Below are 19,153 nucleotides of genomic sequence, written 5' to 3'. Positions count from 1 at the left end.
CGCTGCTGCAGTCGTAAGATGGTTGCTGTACAGTGGTACCTCGGGTTACATACGCTTCAGGTTACAGACTCCACTAACCCGGAAATATTAACTCAGGTTAAGAACTTTGCTTCAGGATGAGAACAGAAATTGTGCCACAGCGGCGCAGCGACAGCAGACCCCATTAGCTAAAGTGGTGCTTCAGGTTAAGAACAGTTTCAGGTTAAGAACAGACCTCCAGAACGAATTAAGTACTTAACCCGAGGTACCACTGTATTCAGAACCGGAAAGGAATTTTCTCTGCATTGTCAGCTTTCGCCTTCCCCGTAGCATTTCGTCACAACTTTGGCGGTTTTAGGCCTTGGCAAGGTATCCTTTAGTCTAACATCAAGTCGGGGGGGAGGGATGCATCCATGCTCCCTCCCCATGCGGCGGCGCTTGCAGGGCCTGTTAAAGGGCAAAACCGGGAGTCCCTGGCCCTAGAGCGGCGGCATGTAGGTCAAACTCCCGGGACGAGGTTAGTGGAAGGGCATGCTGTGTAAGTTTGCGCTTTGCGGTCCCCTCTCACTGGGCCTCATCTGCCTGCATATCCTCAGCTAGGGGGGCTGCCAAGGCCTGTGCTAAGTTTCCCACTTCTGAAGTTCAATAAAGTTGTGGTCAATTTGAACCCATACTCTGGTCTCTTGTCTCATTCTCTGGGGAAAAGGGGTAGGCACCACAGACAGGGTTTAGCGCGTGTGCCAACAAGCAGGACCCAAGCCCAAGCAGGACTCCCCTCTTGTGTTTTCCAGCAACTGGCATTCAAAAGCAGTACTGCTTCCAACCAAAGAGGCAGAAGACAGTCATGAATGGCGAGTAGACACTGCTAGCCTCACCCTCTGTGAATTTGACCACGTTGGTGGTCTTCACTGCCCCTGTGGCAGTGAGTTCCACAGTTTAACTATGCACAGAAAAAGAGAGTGAGGGAGAACTATGCATGCAGCCTCTTTGTGCTCCTTGGGAGAAAGCTGGGATATACCGTATTTTTTGCTCTATAAGACTCACCTTTTCCCTCCTAAAAAGTAAGGGGAAATGTGTGTGCATCTTATGGAGCGAATGCAGGCTGCGCAGCTATCACAGAAGCCAGAACAGCAAGAGGGATTGCTGCTTTCACTGCGCAATGATCCCTCTTGCTATTCTGGCTTCTGAGATTCAGAATATTTTTTTTCTTGTTTTCCTCCTCCAAAAACTAGGTGCGTCTTATAGAACGAAAAATACGGTAAATGCTGCAAAATAAATATGAAAAAATAGGAGATGGTTGCACTCCCCAGATGACGAGTTTGGGGTTCCCTGGAGTCAACCTTCTCTCTCAGCTTTGTGAGAGTGGTTCTCTTTGCATGAGTTAGCCAAGCAGCCAAGGCAAGCAAATTGAGGCAAGCACAGATATTTTGGACATGACTACACGTTACTTGGGTGTGCTCCCTAGAAGCCAGTGCTGTACTATTAAAGGATAAACAAATAAAAGGGGATGTGTGGGTTTTCTGGAGGAAAGTATCAGAGGCTGCTTCTCCCGCTGCAACACCCTAAAATATCCTTCATGAAATGGCAAGCATGGCTTTATTGCATCTCCAACTTAGCCAGATGTCCACAGGGAACCAGGCAGACTAGAAGCAGCCATGCAATGAGCGGTTGCTGTGAGAATTGAACCCGCAGCCTTCAGTACATTTCAAACATTTGGGCCTAATTCTTTGATGTTCTCTTCTTTTGTGGGTTTCTTATTAAGACCGATTCACGTACTAAAGTTTTATTGAGTGCCTGCAGGCTGTACTCCCTGAACCAGTTGAAAGGGCAATGGAGCTCTCTTTTTAACTGTATGTGTGCCTGGATGTGTCCAACAATAAACTTTAAAGCGAGTAAATGGTTTGTGTGCGTGAAAAGCCGTCAGGATCTTGGGAGTTTCAAAAACAAGGAACATTTTCAACTAGCAACCATTCTCACAGGAAGAAAAGATTATAAGGTTCTATAATCGTAAAGTTATATAGGCAGAGTGATTAATAACATACGGTTAAATTACAGTACAGTAATTACAGTACAGTAATTACAGTAAATAGTACAAAGTAATACCTTTGTACTATTATTAAATAAATAAATAAATAATCCTTGTCTATTATTATAAGATTGTTTTAATTGTTCCATTCATTTTTGTGAGCCACCCTGAGGGGGCATTATACTTTTTATAATTTACGGTAAAAATTATAAGAACATAAGGAGAGCCTGCTGGACTAGGTCAATGCCCCTCTATCCCAGCATCCTGTTCTCATGCTGACCAACCAGATCGTAGAATCGTAGAATTGTAGGGTTGGAAGGGAAGGGACCACCAAGGATCATCTAGTCCAACCCGCTGCAACGAAAGCACCCATGACAGATGCCTGTTAGAATTCTGCAAGAAGGACCTGACCACACGAACTCTCTCGCCTTCTGCAGTTTCCAGCAACGGGTATTCAGAAGTAAACTGCCTCTGACTGTGGAGGCAGGGCATAGACATGGAGAAGGCATGCCTTCCATGAATTCATCTGATCCTTAAAATAAATTTAAAAAGCTATTCAAGTTGGTCACCACAGCCTCCTGCGGGGGGGGGGGAGTTCCACAGTTTAATAAATAAATAATAATAATAATAATAATAATAATAATAATAATAATAATAATAATAATAATAATACCCTGCCCACCTAGCTGGGCTTCCCCTGCCACTCTGGGCGGCTTCAAACAAAATATTAAAATACAGTAATGCATCAAACGTTAAAAGCTTTCCTAAACAGGGCTGCCTTCAGATGTTGTCTAAAAGTCTGGTAGTTGTTGTTCTCTTTGACATCTGAAGGGAGGGTGTTCCACAGGGCGAGTGCCACCACCAAGAAGGCCCTCTGCTTGGTTCCCTGTAACTTGGCTTCTCGCAGTGAGGGAACCACCAAAAGGCCCTCAGCGCTGAACCTCAGCATCCGGGAAGAACGATGGAGGTGGAGATGCTCCTTCAGATATACTGGACCGAGGCCGTTTAGGGCTTTAAAGGTCAGCACCAACACTTTGAATTGTGCTCGGAAATGTACCAGGTGAATTCACACCTATATAAACTATATCTATACTGTCAGAGCTGCTTCCAGATCCTAGCTCACAGAGGATCACGCTAGCCAGCGGTCACTTTGTAAAAGTCTTTATTGAGTTACAGTTTCCATTCTTAAACTGCTGCGTGCAGCTCTATGTCTTATGGGTTAGACCGGCGAAGCTCCGTCTGAGTCTCCACCCCCTGTACACCAGCTAAATACCCTAGTCTTACTCCACCTTTTCCGCCTGACCGTTCTTCTCTGGGTCCCTCTGCCCCCCGTGGTCTCTTCCGTCCGGGACGCTTCTGACGCTGACCCCCCGGACCCTTCTGTCTCCTTGCGTCGGGCTTTAGGACCTGGCTCCCTTTCCGGGCTGCTTACTGCGCCACCTTCCTGTGTATTTGAACTTGGCGCGCACGCCCAACCTTCCACTTTCCGCCTGACCGTTTCTTCGCTCCCCGATGGAGGTGTGGCCACTCCTGACTCATGCCCTCCCCCCTGCTGCGAGCTGCCAGAGCTCGATACCTGGCGCCCTTCCTCTCCACTGCGCTCTGTTGATGACGCTGGCCCCGATTTCCAACTGCTGCCCTCTGAGCCCCCTCTGGATCCTTCTTCCTGGGGTGTCCCCCTAGGCTCCCCCCTTGCTCTGGCCACTGGCGCTCCTTCCTGTGAATCTTCTGATTCACTGGAAAGACTCGGAGATCTCGGGTCGTCGTCATCACTCATCTTTTCTTCTGCCTCCTCCCCCTCGCTCTCTGTTTCCTCCCTTGCCCTCGCCTCTGCTCCTGAACCCCTGACATCCATCCCCCCCTCGAAGCCCCCCCTTCCCCCCTCCCCTCCTTCCGGTGCGGGAGCTGGGTGCTGCAGTGTCACGGGGACGAATGTCGGATACAGTTCGCTTCCCGTGGCGGGCCTCCAACTGAAGACTTCCGGTTCTTCCTCCCTGCGCTCGTCGACAACGGTCACCTCTGCCTCCATCTCTGTGCCTCCGTGCTCGAACCCAAAATCCTCCCCGTACATGTCCACGTCTGTCTCCGCCTCAGTCGTTCCCGGGTCCGGCGCTCGACTTGGAACCTCCAGCCACTTCCTGCGCCACTGTTCCTCTGGTCTATCGTCCCACCAATACGAGGGTTCTGAGGCAGATCCCTCTGTCGACCCCTCCGGGGAATGTGTGTCCATTGTCGGTTCCTCATCCGAGTCGAACCCCCGGAACGTGCTGGTTGAAAGCGTCGGTGTGAAAAGCCAATCGTCGAAAAAGTCTGCTGGCATGGGCCTGTGTGGGAAGAGGGCATGAAACTCGTCCTTGAGCAGAGGTTCCTCCAAAGCGTAGCCCGGCACCCAGCTGTTGGCACTGGCCGGGGTGCCCTCTCTGGCGAGAAGGTATTCTACTCCCTCTTCCCCCCATCTCGAGTCCAAAATCTCTGTGACTTCGTTGATGGGCTCCTCCTGTGGCCCTCCCCTTTGCTCGGTTCCCTCTCGGAGCGGACTCGGCGCCGTTCCTGGTTCCTGAAACCTGTGAGGTGTCTTGTAGGGAGTGAGCACCGATCTGTGGAACACCGGATGCATCCTGGAGCCTTCCGGAAGTGTCAGCCTGAAGGCTACCGGGTTGACCTGCTCTTCGACTTGGTAGGGTCCCAGTTGTTTATGCCCTAGTTTCTTCTTCGCTAATGACCTGGCCGGTACTGCGTGGGCTGCCAACCATACCCAGTCGCCCACACGGATCTCTTCGCCAACCCTCCTGTGCTTGTCCGCTTGTACCTTGTATGGGTGCTTAGCCAGCTCCAGGTGCCGCCGAAGCTGATCGTGGACCTCCTGCAACTCCGACGCGAACGCGTCTGCTGTCTGCGGGTCCCCCTCCCCCATTCTTTCCAGTCCCGGGAATGTTCTGGAGTGCCTTCCGTTGTTGGCAAAGAACGGCGTCACCCCCGTGGACACGTGCTTCGTGTTGTTGTAGGCGAACTCGGCGAGAGGCAGGTAATCCACCCACGTCGCGGGCTGTTGAGTCGCATAACACCTCAGGTACTGCTGCATGATTGCATTGACCCGCTCCGCTTGTCCGTTGGTCTGCGGGTGTCTAGCCGAAGCCAGGTTGATTTTGACGTTCAGGAAGCCCATCAGCTTCTGCCAGAAGTTCAAGATGAACTGTCGCCCCCGGTCGGACAGAATAGACCGCGGCAGACCGTGAACCTTGAACACGTGATCTATGAACAGTTTGGCGGTTTGTTCCGCCGTGGCCACCTTCGCACACGGAATGAAATGTGCCATCTTGGAGAACAAGTCCACCACCACTAGCACAGCCGTCTTGCCCCTCGAGCTGGGCAGATCCGTGACAAAGTCCAGGGCCACTCTCTCCCATGGTTCGAATGGAGTTTGCAGCGGTTCCAGCAGTCCGGCCGGCGGTCTGTGCACTGGTTTGGCCCTCTGGCAGGTGTCGCACCTCGCCACGTAGTCCGCGACTTCCCCTCTCATTCCGGGCCACCAGAAGTCTCTGGCGACTAATTCCACCATCTTCTCCTTGCCAAAGTGCCCGGCAGTGGGCGCGTCGTGCAGCTGCTGCAGTACCTTGGCGCGAAGTTCGTCTCCCGGCACGTAGATGGCCCCTTTACGGATGAGCAATCCATCTCGCACTTGGAACTCGTCGGTCGCTGCCGTGCCCCTGTGCACCTCTGCCATCTTTGCTTGCGCGAAGGAGTCATCCTGCAACGCTCGTCGCACCGCATCCAGGTCAACTGTTGCCGAAGCGCACGCCCACACTGTCGGTGCGAAGATGTGCATGGCGGCCGCTGGCGTCGCCTCCTCCAGATACTGTGGTTTACGGGATAGGGCATCTGCCATGATGTTGGTGTCTCCCGGGACATACTCTATCCTGAAGTCGAAGTTCGCAAAGAACTCAGCCCAACGTATCTGCCGCTGGTTCAGGAACTGCGCCGTGCGCCAGTGCTCCAGATTCTTGTGGTCCGTGCAGACCTGCACCGTGTGCTTGGCGCCGATCAGGAAGTGCCTCCACGCCTTGAATGCTGCATGAATGGCCAGCAACTCCCTGTCCCAGATGGTGTAGTTCTGTTCAGACTTGCTGAGCTTCCTGGAGTAAAACGCTCCCGGCCTCCAAGCCCCCTGCAGGTCTTTCTGCAGCAGGACTGCTCCCACGGCTCTGTCAGAAGCGTCTGTCTCCACCCTCATCGGCCTGCTGGGGTTGACATGCAGTAGCTGCTCTTCCGACGCGAAGAGACGCTTGAGTGCCTGAAAAGACTGCTCCGCCTGCTCCGTCCAGATGAACTTCTTTTTCTTGGAGCTGAGCGTGTCCGTGATGGCCGCTGTTTGCATGGCAAATCCCTTGATAAACTTGCGATAGAAGTTCGCAAAGCCGACAAACCGCTGGACCTCCTTCCAGTTGCGCGGGCTTTTCCAATCCAACACTGCGCGAACCTTGGCGCTGTCCATGGCGAGCCCCTTGTCAGACAACTTGTAGCCCAGGAAATCCACCTCCGTCACGTCGAACTGGCACTTCTCCAGCTTGGCGTAAAGCCTATGCTGCTGTAGCCTTCTCAGCACTTCCTTGACGTGTCTGTCGTGATCCTGCTGCAATTCCGAAAAGATCAGGATGTCATCCAAGAAACAGACGCACGTCTTGTAGAGGAGTCCCGCTAACACGTGATGCATGAAAGCTTGAAAACAGTGGGAGCCATTTTGCAGTCCAAAAGGCATAACTCTATATTCGTAGGTGCCTAGGGGCGTGAACATGGCTGTCTTCCACTCATCTCCTTCCCGCATGCGAATGAGGTTGTACGCCCCTCGCAGGTCCAACTTGGTGAACACGCGACCCTTGCGTACTGTTGCGAGGAGGTCGTCGATTCTGGGCATCGGGAAGTCCGATGGCTTGGTCACACTGTTCAAGGTGCGATAGTCCACCACCAGCCTTTTTTGGGGCGTGTCCTTCTTCTTAACAAAGAATACAGGACTGCCCCCCGCTGCCTTGGACTCTCGGATGAAACCGTGCTCCAAATTATGATCTATGAACTCTTTGAGTTCCTGTAGTTCTTCCTCAGACATGGAATACAGCTTCCCTTTGGGCAGCGCCGCCCCTGGCAGCAGGTCAATTTTGCAGTCATATGGTCTTGGGGGGGGGTAGCCTGTCCGCCTCCTTCTCGCAGAAGACCTCCAAAAATCCCGCGTATTTGTGGGGGATTGCTTGCAGCGTCCCTATCTGCAGCTGTGCCTCCTCCCCCTCTCCCTCCTGCCGGGGCAGAATGCAGTGTTCAGCGCAATATGATGAGCCGAAGACCAGCTGCCGCTGGTACCACGCCAACGTCGGACTGTGCCTGTCCAACCAACTCATGCCCAAGACAATAGGCGTGTCCGACAGTCTGGTGACATTAAAACTGATGACTTCCTTGTGATTTCCCAGTCGCATCACCATAGGTGGCGTTTGCTTCACCACCTGCCCCCCTAGCAGCTCCCTGCCATCCACTGTGACGACCTGTAGGGGCAGCGTGGCAGGCAGCAGCTGTATAGCGTGTTTATCGACAAAATCCTGCCCTATAAAGTCCGCATTGCTTCCTGAGTCCACGGTGATTGGCACGTCCAGAATGAGGCCATTGGGTAGCTGGAGCGATGCAGTGAGCTGCACAACTGGTTTGGGCGGGAGGGGATCTGTGGGCTGCAAAATCTCTGGGGACTGCTTCACTGACTCGTCTGGCTGGGCCCCAGTGCCTCTGTCTCCAGCCAGACTCCGTCGTTTCCCTGCTGTGAGTCTCCGTGCTGAGTAGCTGCAGAGGCTGCATTGGGCTTGTGGATCCTCTGGGGACACTCTTTCGCCATATGCTGCGGACTTTCGCAGATGTAACACTTCCGGTTCCCTCTAGGAGGCTTCGCTTTGACTGCTCCCGGTGCTAGGGCTCTGGTAGCTGACTGAGCCCTGGCACCTCCAACCTCCATAGGTTCCGCTCCCCCTCCTGGCGGAGGTGTGGATTGCGCACGCGCAGCTTCCCTGGGAACGAAGGGGAACCCTCTCGCTGGTTCGCGCCCTCCACGCCCTTCGTCCCTGCTCCATGGACGTTCCTCCAGCCGCACCCCAACCGCCAGCGCCCTCTGAACGATCTCCTGCGTGGTCCGGGGTCTCTCCCCCCTTGCAATTTCGTCTTTAACCGCGCTGTTCAATCCTTCCCAAAATAGGTCTCTGACTGGAGCTGAATCTCTGTCCCATTCCAGGGCACTGACCAATGCAAAAAAGCGGGTGTGATACTGTCTGACACTGGCCCTCCCTTGCTTCAGCCCATGTACCTCCTTCCGGGCAAGATCCATGTCTATGCTTGATAAAAAGCACCCATCCATCGCTTTAATAAAGGCATCCGCATCTTGGAGCACCGGATCCTTATCTCTCCACAAATTGCGCAGCCACGCTTTAGCATCTCCATGCAAATGGGACATGATAAATCCCACCTTCTCTTGCTCATCTCTAAAGTCTTTGTCCAGCAGTTGCAGTGCACACATTACATCTGCTTTAAAGTTGGGGTACTGTTGCAAATTCCCATCGAAGTGAGAGACCAGACCGCCTGTTCATCTCCCCAACCCAATCCCCTCCGGTTTGGGTGTCAGTTGCCCTTGCTTCGTAAGCATTTCCAACCTGACCTGGAGATCTCTGTAGGCGGCATCTGCGTCCTCCTCTCTCTTCCTGGATGCAAGTGCCTCGGCATTCAGTCGTGTCACTGCTTCTCTGAGTTCCGCTATCTGCTGTTCTGCCGTCATATTGTCTGCCGGTCGTGAGCTCGCTAGTAGGCACCCGCCTTCTCTCCTCTCCGCGAGGCTGCAGATGCCCACAACTGGAGACGGAGCTTACTGTCAGAGCTGCTTCCAGATCCTAGCTCACAGAGGATCACGCTAGCCAGCGGTCACTTTGTAAAAGTCTTTATTGAGTTACAGTTTCCATTCTTAAACTGCTGCATGCAGCTCTACGTCTTATGGGTTAGACCGGCGAAGCTCCGTCTGAGTCTCCGCCCCCTGTACACCAGCTAAATACCCTAGTCTTACTCCACCTTTTCCGCCTGACCGTTCTTCTCTGGGTCCCTCTGCCCCCCGTGGTCTCTTCCGTCCGGGACGCTTCTGACGCTGACCCCCCGGACCCTTCTGTCTCCTTGCGTCGGGCTTTAGGACCTGGCTCCCTTTCCGGGCTGCTTACTGCGCCACCTTCCTGTGTATTTGAACTTGGCGCGCGCGCCCAACCTTCCACTTTCCGCCTGACCGTTTCTTCGCTCCCCGATGGAGGTGTGGCCACTCCTGACTCATGCCCTCCCCCCTGCTGCGAGCTGCCAGAGCTCGATACCTGGCGCCCTTCCTCTCCACTGCGCTCTGTTGATGACGCTGGCCCCGATTTCCAACTGCTGCCCTCTGAGCCCCCTCTGGATCCTTCTTCCTGGGGTGTCCCCCTAGGCTCCCCCCTTGCTCTGGCCACTGGCGCTCCTTCCTGTGAATCTTCTGATTCACTGGAAAGACTCGGAGATCTCGGGTCGTCGTCATCACTCATCTTTTCTTCTGCCTCCTCCCCCTCGCTCTCTGTTTCCTCCCTTGCCCTTGCCTCTGCTCCTGAACCCCTGACATATACGAACTTACAACAGGGGCAGACTAGAAATGACGGAGTGTCTCCTCAACAGAGATCCAACAGCAGGGAGGAAGGATCTGCAAATATGAAGTGGAGAGTGTCATGGGGGGGTGCTTAGCCCTTTCTCCTCCTCCCAGCCTCTTTCTCAGTTAAGGGAACAGAACCAGGATCTTTCACACAAGCATTTATTCCAATGCTAATTTACATTCTCTAGGGCAGAGGTTTTCAACCTTTTTGGGTCCAGGGCTCCCTTGACGAACGACATTCTTTCTGCGGCACCCCTGTGGGGCTCACTCAGGATCTCCATTACGTCACCCCTTGGCTGCAGAGCCGACAACTCCTCACCACTTTTCGAACACCCTCCCTTGTGGAGTGTTCCCTCAGCTGCCTCTCCTCTCCACTCTCCTTGGGAGTCCTCTGGGCAGCCACTGCTGCCGCCCCTTGTCTCTGAGCTGTTCTCCCTGCCCCAGAGAGAGGTGCCTCCTCACACTGTCCCACAGAGGCCTGGGAAGAAGCCCCTGGCCAGCCCCAGAGGCACAGTCCGCCTGGGGAGCTTGTGGCCAGGCAGCTGCAACAGACAGATGGCAAGCTTTTGGGAGGCAGAGACTCAAGAGGGCATCAGAGAAGGGACGGAAGGAGGGACAGAGGGACAGAGACCCATAGCTGTCAACTTTCAGATTTGAAAATAAGGGATCAGCAGCCTCACCTGTCCCAGGGACAGTCTACAGGATATCTAACAATCCAGGATAGCAGCGGAAGCAGTAGGAAACGGTGCTGGAATAAGGGAATTTCCTGCCAAAAAAAAAGAAAGGTTGACAGCTATGCAGAAACCAGTGTTGCCCATGGCACCCCTGGCCATCATTTAAAGTACCCCAGGTTGCCACAAAACACTGCTCTAGGGAATTAATCTAGCTGGGAGAAAAGTCCCACAAAAAGGAACTGCAGCAAGATAAGGGGTGGGCAAGGGGACAAGTCTGAGGTTCTCAACCTTGTGCTCTTTTTTTTCTTGTTCAATTTAGATCGCCCAACCTGACTTTCTCTGTGAGGGGTAGAAAGTCTTAGGGTTTAATCTTCCCATTGTTTGAACTGCTTTTGTACCCCCTGTACCCACTGCTTTTTTAAAAGTGTTTCTTTTTAATTGGTTAGTGCTTTTTTGTTTTGCTTTTTTATTAACAATTTCAACATAACAAATTATCAACACAAATCATCTTCATTATTTTCCCCCTCCCACCTCCCCAGCAAAACCCTCCCTACCCCTTAAGACTTCCCTCAGCTCCTCTCTCTGATTTCTCAACCCATATTAATCTCTGCATATTGTAAAATTGTACACATCTTTATATTATCTGTCTACTATATTAACCCTCAATAAATTTGTGTATGTTTATTCAAAAACCTGCCAAGGAGTCCAATTCATTTTGTTGTCTTTTTAAATAATTTGTAAAAGGCTCCCATTCTCTTTAAAGTCACAGTTGTCCTTATCTCGCAATTTGCATGTCAGTTTCGCCAGTTCTGCATAGTTATCAATTTCTCTTGCCACTGTTCTTTTGTCGGGGTTTCCTCATTCTTCCATCCTTGTGCAATCAAGACTCTTGCCGCTGTTGTAGCATACATAAATAAGTTCTTTATTTTCCTTGGCAGGTCTTGTCCTACAATCCCTAAAAAAAACGCTTCTGGTTTTTTTACAAATGTCATTTTAAACATTTTCTTCAATTCATTATATATCATTTCCCCCAAAAAATAATTTCTCTACATTCCCACCACATATGGTAAAAGCTCCCTTCCTTTTCTTTACATTTCCAACATTTGTTTGACCTGGATTGGTTAGTGCTTGTTGTGTCTTTCTTTGTGAATCGTTTCACAGAACACATTGACTGAATTTGTATGAAGAAAAAATGGCTTCTGGGAGGATAGAAGATATCTGCAACTCTGAGCTCCTTTGGGAGAAAACGTGGGATTCAAATAAAGCAAGCAGACACATAGGAACTGCACCTTCACATCTAGCTTTTGCTATTCTACTCCACTAGAACAAAATAAGAAAAGTCCCGTCCGCCCGTTCATCCCCCCGACATATGTTGCCACTGCAGGATGATTCTGCAAGGCTTTTCCAAATCTTGTCCTTCAGCTGGAGTAGAGAAGCTTGTTGAACCTGCAGCTGCTGCCTTCTACTCAGGCCCAAACTACAAATTACCGGTACATTCCACAGCTACTACTCCTTCTCCCTTGTAAAATGTTATTAGAGGAGATGCTAGATGTGATAGATGAAGAGCAAGGGGAGAGACTTCTCTGTCTCCCTTTCTGTCTCTGTTTCCTGCTTCTTGCTTCTAGAACAACGTTCAACATTCAACAACGGAAGCGAGCTGCAAAAGGGTCTGGAAGATTGTGCCTGAGGGGGAGGGAGGGGGGAAAGAGGCTTTTGCAGGGGGAAAGGGATGAGGCTTGGAAGCTGACAGAGGTGTCAGGAGTTCAGCCTACACTCGAGTAGGACCCTGGCAGAGACACATGCCCAACTGGCATGTTCCCTCACTCCTGGTCGATCGTTCGGGAGCTTCATAAGCTTTCTTCAGCCCGAACATCACAGTGACCGATGCCAACAGATATCGGCACACTTAGGGATCCGCAGAGTTTGCGCACCTTGCGTAACAGACCTCAGCAACTCAGCATTTTGGCTAATCTACTTTATTTACATATAAACACACACGGAGCACTGCAACATGGCTCCCTCTTTCTCTAGCATCAGACAGCAAAGAGAAAAAGAACAAAGGACAATAGTCCCACTTCATGGAACACAGTAACACAAACATCCTGTCTCCGTCACTTCCCACTCTGTGGAGTCAAAACATACACCATCATGTGATAGACAAAAATCCCATGACTGCAACCATAGATCAGGAATTCTAACAAGAGGTTGGGTGGGGATCAGGCAGCCTAGCCTCCCTGACAGCTTTACCTTGCAACAGGCACCAAGGCAACTCAGATCGGCTTGGAAGGGAGTGGAAATAGCTGAATATGCAACATAGGAAGCTGCCTTATATGGAGTCTAACCAGCTCAGTAAAAGTGAAAGGTAAAGGACCTCTGGACGGTTAAGTCCAGTCAAAGGTGGCTATGGGGTGCAGTGCTCATCTCGCTTTCAGGCTGAGGGAGCTGGCGTTTGTCTGCAGACAGTTTTCCAGGTCATGTGGCCAGCAGGACTAAACCGCTTCTGGTGCAACTGAACGCTGTGATGGAAACCAGAGCGCATGGAAACACCATTTACCTTCCCGCCACAGCGGTACCTGTTTATCTACTTGCACTGCTTGCTTTCGAACTGCTAGATTGGCAGGAGCTGGGACTGAGCAACGGGAGTTCACCCCGTCGCGGGGATTTGAACTGCCAACCTTCCGATCAGCAAGCCCAAGAGGCTCGGTGGTTTAGACCACAGCGCCACCCGCGTATTGTCTTACACTGACTGGCAACAGCTCTCCAGGATCTCAGATACTTAGAGGTTCTAAACCCAGAAAATGTGTCTTCAGACCAGAGCAGGGAAATGCTTTAGTGTGTGTGTGTGTACACACAAGTCTGTAGCTCAGTCGTAGACCATCTGCTGAGCATGTAGAAGGCACCGGTTCAACCTCGGACCTCTACAGCTTGGGCTCGGAAAGGCAGCTTCCAGTGTGGTGTAGTGGTTAAGAGTGGTAGACTCGTAATCTGGTGAACCGGGTTCGCGTCTCCGCTCCTCCACATGCAGCTGCTGGGTGACCTTGGGCCAGTCACACTTCTCTGAAGTCTCTCAGCCCCACTCACCTCACAGAGTGTTTGTTGTGGGGGAGGAAGGGAAAGGAGAATGTTAGCTGCTTTGAGACTCCCTAGGGTAGTGATAAAGCGGGATATCAAATCCAAACTCTTCTTCTTCTTAATCCACAGAATCCCACAGCCATCACTTTAGGATTGTTCTTCCAAGATGGAACGAGGAATGAACCAAAAAGGAAAAAGTGGCCGCAGAGCTACAAAACAGAAGAGCTTTTCTGGGACGGACATTGCGAGTGCATCGGGTAATACCTGACACCGGTGTGTCACACAGTGAAAAAGTGCTTGAGGCCTGGGTTGACTTGCCCTTTCGTAGACTCATGGCCATTACTGTTAATTAATTGGTTGTATTTTTATTTGCAACACCTACGTAAGAATGAAATAAGTAGTATATTACTGCCAGCCAGAGCCTCCTCACCTGTAATTGAGGCCTCTTTTCTGGCTGCCGCAGAGAAGATGCAACTGCTCAGCCCCGGTTGGCCAACCTGGTCGTGCTCTCCCCACACCTTGCCAGCAGCCGCCGTTTGAGAGATGCTCTGAGGGCAAGCTGAGGCGAAGGAGTTCGGAGCCCTTGGTGGCCAATAAACAACCAGACGTTGTCTCTCTGTCTCCCCATCTGCACTGAGCATTTAAAGCTGTATTGCCCCACTTGTCAGTCAGCCAGTGCTTCCCCAGAAAGAACCACGGGATTTGTGAAGGGTGCTGAGAGTTGTTAGAAGACCCCTATTCCCCCACAGTGAGCTACAGTTCTCAAAGTGGCTTCACAACCAAGCCCTCGTCACAGGAAACCCTGGAAACCTGGGTGAGCCACCCTACGGACACTGCAAACCCTCCAAGTGTCCCATTTTCCAGGGACAATCCCAGATTTACAGAAGCCATCCCGGTTTCTGATTCAATTCTGGAACATCATCATCATCATAAAAATAATAAATTTATACCCCGCCCATCTGGCTGGGTCCCCCCAGCCACTCTGGGCAGCTTCCGTCAAAACACTAAAATACAATAACCTATTAAACATTAAAAGCTTCCCTAACCACGGCTGCCTTTAGATGCCTTCTAACATCCCGCTTTTCCTTAGGACGTCCCTGTTTTCATTGGAAGGTCTGGAGTTATGTGACATCCAAGCCAAGGAGATAAGTAACTATACAACCTTTAGAAGACATCGGATGGCAGCCCTGTAAAGGGAAGGTTTTTTAAATGTTTAATGTTTTATTATTATTCTATATATGTTGGAAGCTGCCCAGTGTGGCAGGGGCAACCCAGTCAGATGAGTGGGTTGTTGTTGTTGTTGTTACTGTTACTATTATTATTTAGGATGCCCCATTTTCATCGGAGAAATGTTGGAGAGCATGACAACAGCATTGCTCCTGTTCGCCTGGACCTCTTTGCCACCCTGCCCTGCCACAGCCCCATGGCGTCAAGCAGCAAGGATGTCTTTATGAGGAGGACAGCTCTGCCCCAGCTGCTGCTGCTGCTGCTGCTTCTTCTTCTTCTTCTTCTTCTTCTTCTTCTTCTTCTTCTTCTTCTTCTTCTTCTTCTTCTTCTTCTATCACTCGTAGCAGAGTAAGATTGTCTTCCATGAACATGGTCTTAACAGTGAGTCCGTAAGTGATTGTGGAGGCCAGTTCTGGATCCACATGCCCTTCCACAGTGGGGACATTGGATGAGCCAGTTTGTCAATGTCAGTTTCTTGTTTTTCCAGTCTTCAGTTCGGTCCTCCACATTTCCACGTCAGTTTGTGAAATATGTATTATTATTTTTTTTCAAAAGCCCTCAGGATAATCTATCAGCATTTCAGTGCAAAATGCTCCCAATATACACATTTCTGCCTGCAATTCTGCCCAATATACACAACTTTGCCAAGCAATTGTCCCTAATGTGATGCATTTTGATGTGTAACTTTCACCGATTTTTTATGCACACTCTACCATGATATACGTATTTTTCTTTTTGTACGCCTTCCTTGGGCTGGAGAACTCGTGCTGCCAAATCCAGAGAAGGACAAATGTCAAAAGATGGCTCTGCTTCTGTTTGCACATTGTTTCGCAAAGTCTGAATTAGGTAGGTTCACCTTTACATGGGGACTGAATTGATTTTCTCCCGTTGCTACTGGCCATTGCTGCTTCCACAGAGCACAGAATTTGAAGGAGAAAGAGAGAGGGAAGGGTTCAGGGGTGCTATCCTCTTAACTTTTGGTTGGTTTTTAGAAAGTGCTACAATACAAGACTGGTGCTGGCAGTTGTGCGTGGCATAAGTCCTTGGTTCTCAAAAGAGAGGCCCAGAACACCTGGAAGGGAAAATGACCTTCTGAGGAGGAGTAGGATCTTTGGAGCCTCTCCACCTGGTCCCTGACCATGATTTGACAGCAATGACTACCTTCAGAGAACGGGCAAGGAAGCCCTGGTGTGATGAGGCAGGAGATGAGGTTTACGAGAGGGAGAGGTCTCAGCACTCCACCCCTGCCCTCAGCAGCTGAGGCTCTGTGTCACAATCACCACCCGTTCAATGTTTTGGGAAAGGTTCCATGCCCTAGGTGGAAGTGCTACTGGCCCACACACTGAGCATCAGAGTGCGGCCTCACGATATTGTGCAAATATCTCCCTGAGTTCTTCTTCTGCTGGTCTTGGGCAGATGAGACAGTAAAGCAGTTTCAGAACTGGGGGGCAGAGTGTCTCCAATTTCAAAGTTCAAGAAAGGTGTAAGCAGAAGACAACTCTGCAGGCAACCACAGAAGACGATCAAAGATTGTGTACGGGTGCCTCCAGATGACCCATATTTTGCAAGAGAGATTCAAATACAGCCGCACCTTGGAAGTCGAACGGAATCCGTTCCGGAAGGCCGTTCGACTTCCAAAACATTTGAAAACCAAAGAGCTGCTTCTGATTGGAAGCTCCTGCAGCCAATCGGAAGCCATGGAAGCCCCATCGGACGTTCGTCTTCCAAAAAAAAAAAGTTTGCAAACCGGAACAGTCACTTCCAGGTTGGCGACGCTTGGGAGCCAAAACATTTGGGAACTAAGCTGTTCGAAAACCAAGGTACAATTGTATATAATAGAACTTCAGGTTTGCACAGTTGAAGTGGATTAAGGCTCTGTGGATTAAGAAGAAGAAGAGTTTGGATTTGATATCCCGCTTTATCACTACCCTAAGGAGTCTCAAAGCGGCTAAGATTCTCCTTTCCCTTCCTCCCCCACAACAAACACTCTGTGAGGTGAGTGGGGCTGAGAGACTTCAGAGAAGTGTGATTAGCTCAAGGTCACCCAGCAGCTGCATGGGGAGGAGCGGGGAATCGAACCCAGTTCACCAGATTACAAGTCTATCACTCTTAACTACTACACCACACTGGCTCTCGCCATTAAGACTCTGTTACCCTAGTACAGTAAATTCACTCACTCACTCACTCACTCACTCACTCACTCAAGGTTTTGCAGTTTGGAAAGTGACTGTGAAATGTACAGACATATAAATCAGGACAAGTGCAGGATGAATGCTACTTGTCTAATTACTGCCCATAAACAAACCCAGAGGCTCTATAAAAACCATACTGGACTAAAATTAGTGTAAGAAAATCAGGATGAAAGCTGTGGTCCACAGAGAGTTCATGTTTGACATTGTATTATGTTATGCCTGCCTTTTTCCTTTGGCAAGCTGGGAACGCAAACAAACTCATCTCCTTACCAGAAGCTTGACTGCTGCAGCCTTTAATTTGCACTAGATAATATATTAAATGTTTATCTGTGCAAGCGAGATGAATACGCTTGGCTTACCTGGAACTGAGTCTTGCTGGTTTGTTCACAGAAACGTTTGCCAAGCAAAATGGCTTAAGGCATATGTAGAAGCTTGGTTTCAACAGGACAGGAGTTTATTTAATAGAGTTATCGCACTACTCCTCCCAGATTTAGGGCAAGCTACTTGTAGTTTTAGTAGGTAAATATACGTTTTCTCAAAAACGTGTCTGCCAGGAGGGATGGGTGACTTTGTTTATTTCCATTTCTCTCTTGTTTCTTGTCCAGTTCTTCACATTTCTATGTCTGTGCAAAGCTGCTTTGAGGGTTTCTCAACCCACCCTACAATCAAGTGGTATATACATTTTATTAAATAAATAAATAAATAAATAAATATGTGCGTTTAAAGAATCGTCATGAAAATTACTCAGCATTTTAGTGCAAATGTCTCCTGGTTTTTTTACAATGCTGCTGAATATAGGCATTTGGCAAAGCAATTTCCCCTAATATAATGCAATTTTCACTAATATATCCATCTTTCTGCACACGCATTTGTTCGCACATTACCTGGCTGGAGAATGGCACTGCAAATTCATAGCGCAAATTTTGAAGGATTGCCTGGGTCAGGGTAGACACATTAAAATATTGAACCTGAATTGGCCCTGGAAGGATTTCTCCAGGGAGTCTCATCTGGGTCCTTCATTACATATCTTTAGGCACCGGGTAAAAATGTTTCTCTTTGACCATTTGGCTGATTAACATTCTATTCCCTTTTAAATGTAGTTGGGGGAGGGGGCTGTTATTGGTTTGTTTGGCTTTTGTTTTACAGTGGTACCTCAGGTTACAGACGCTTCAGGTTGCAGACTCCGCCAACCCAGAAATAGTACCTCGGGTTAAGAACTTTGCTTCAGGATGAGAACAGAAATCGTGCTCCGGTGGCGCGGCAGCAGCAGGAGGCCCCATTAGCTAAAGTGGTGCTTCAGGTTAAGAACAGTTTCAGGTTAAGAACGGACCTCCAGCACAAATTAAGTTCTTAACCCGAGGTACCACTGTATTATGCATTTCGTGTTTTTAATTTTGCATTTTTATGTTGTGAACTGCCGCATGATCTTTAGATGAAGGGCGGTATACAAATTTAAATATTGTATTTTTCACTCTTTAAGACACATTTTCCTCCTCCTAAAAAGTAAGGGGACATGTGTGTGCATCTTATGGAGCAAATGCAGGCGGGAGGCTCTGCTCTTCTCCCTCCTTGGGGAAAAGCCCCTAAGAGCCGCACACACGCTCCGTGCACTCTTTAAAGTGAGCGTGGTTCTTGGGGGAGCCTTCATCCCGCTGCCTGGGAGAGGCTGCACGCAGCTATCCCAGAAGCCAGAACAGCAAGAGGCTATCCCAGAAGCCAGATTCCTCTTGCTGTTCTGGCTTCTGGGATTCAGAATGGGTTTTTTTTCTTGTTTTCCTCCTCCCAAAACTAGGTGCGTCTTATGGTCTGGTGCGTCTTATGGAGCGAAAAATACGGTAACAACAACACTAATAAATGTCCATTGCCTCGAATGAGTCTACTCAAGAGTAGGGCAAATATTGGCTACAACCCTCTCTGTGTTCTAATTCACATATTGTTGCAGAAAATGCCTGGTTACTTGCACCTGGACCAAGGTGTGGCAGTGTCCATCAGCTGCCCTGTCCTTAGTCTCAGTGTTGTCCTCCCTGCTTCTACAAACGACGATGGGGAAGAAACCAGAATGAGTTGGCTCTGCCTGCCATTGGCTCAGGCTCCACATACTGTTGGGTCCCCTGCCTTCCACCCCACCAGCCCCAAAGGGCACCGGCCAACACTGATTGGCCTACCTAGAACCCCAAGATCTACCAACCAGGTCCAAGCACCAGGTTCGTTCCTCACTATCTCCAGGTAGGGATGGAAGAGACTTCTGGCTGAGTGTTGACGATACTGAACTCGATGGACCCATGATCCCATTCAGCAGAAGGCAGTTTCT

This window comes from Podarcis bocagei (genome assembly GCF_964188305.1).
Source record: "Podarcis bocagei genome assembly, chromosome: 2".
NCBI lineage: Eukaryota > Metazoa > Chordata > Lepidosauria > Squamata > Lacertidae > Podarcis > Podarcis bocagei.
This window is presented reverse-complemented; position numbering follows the sequence as displayed.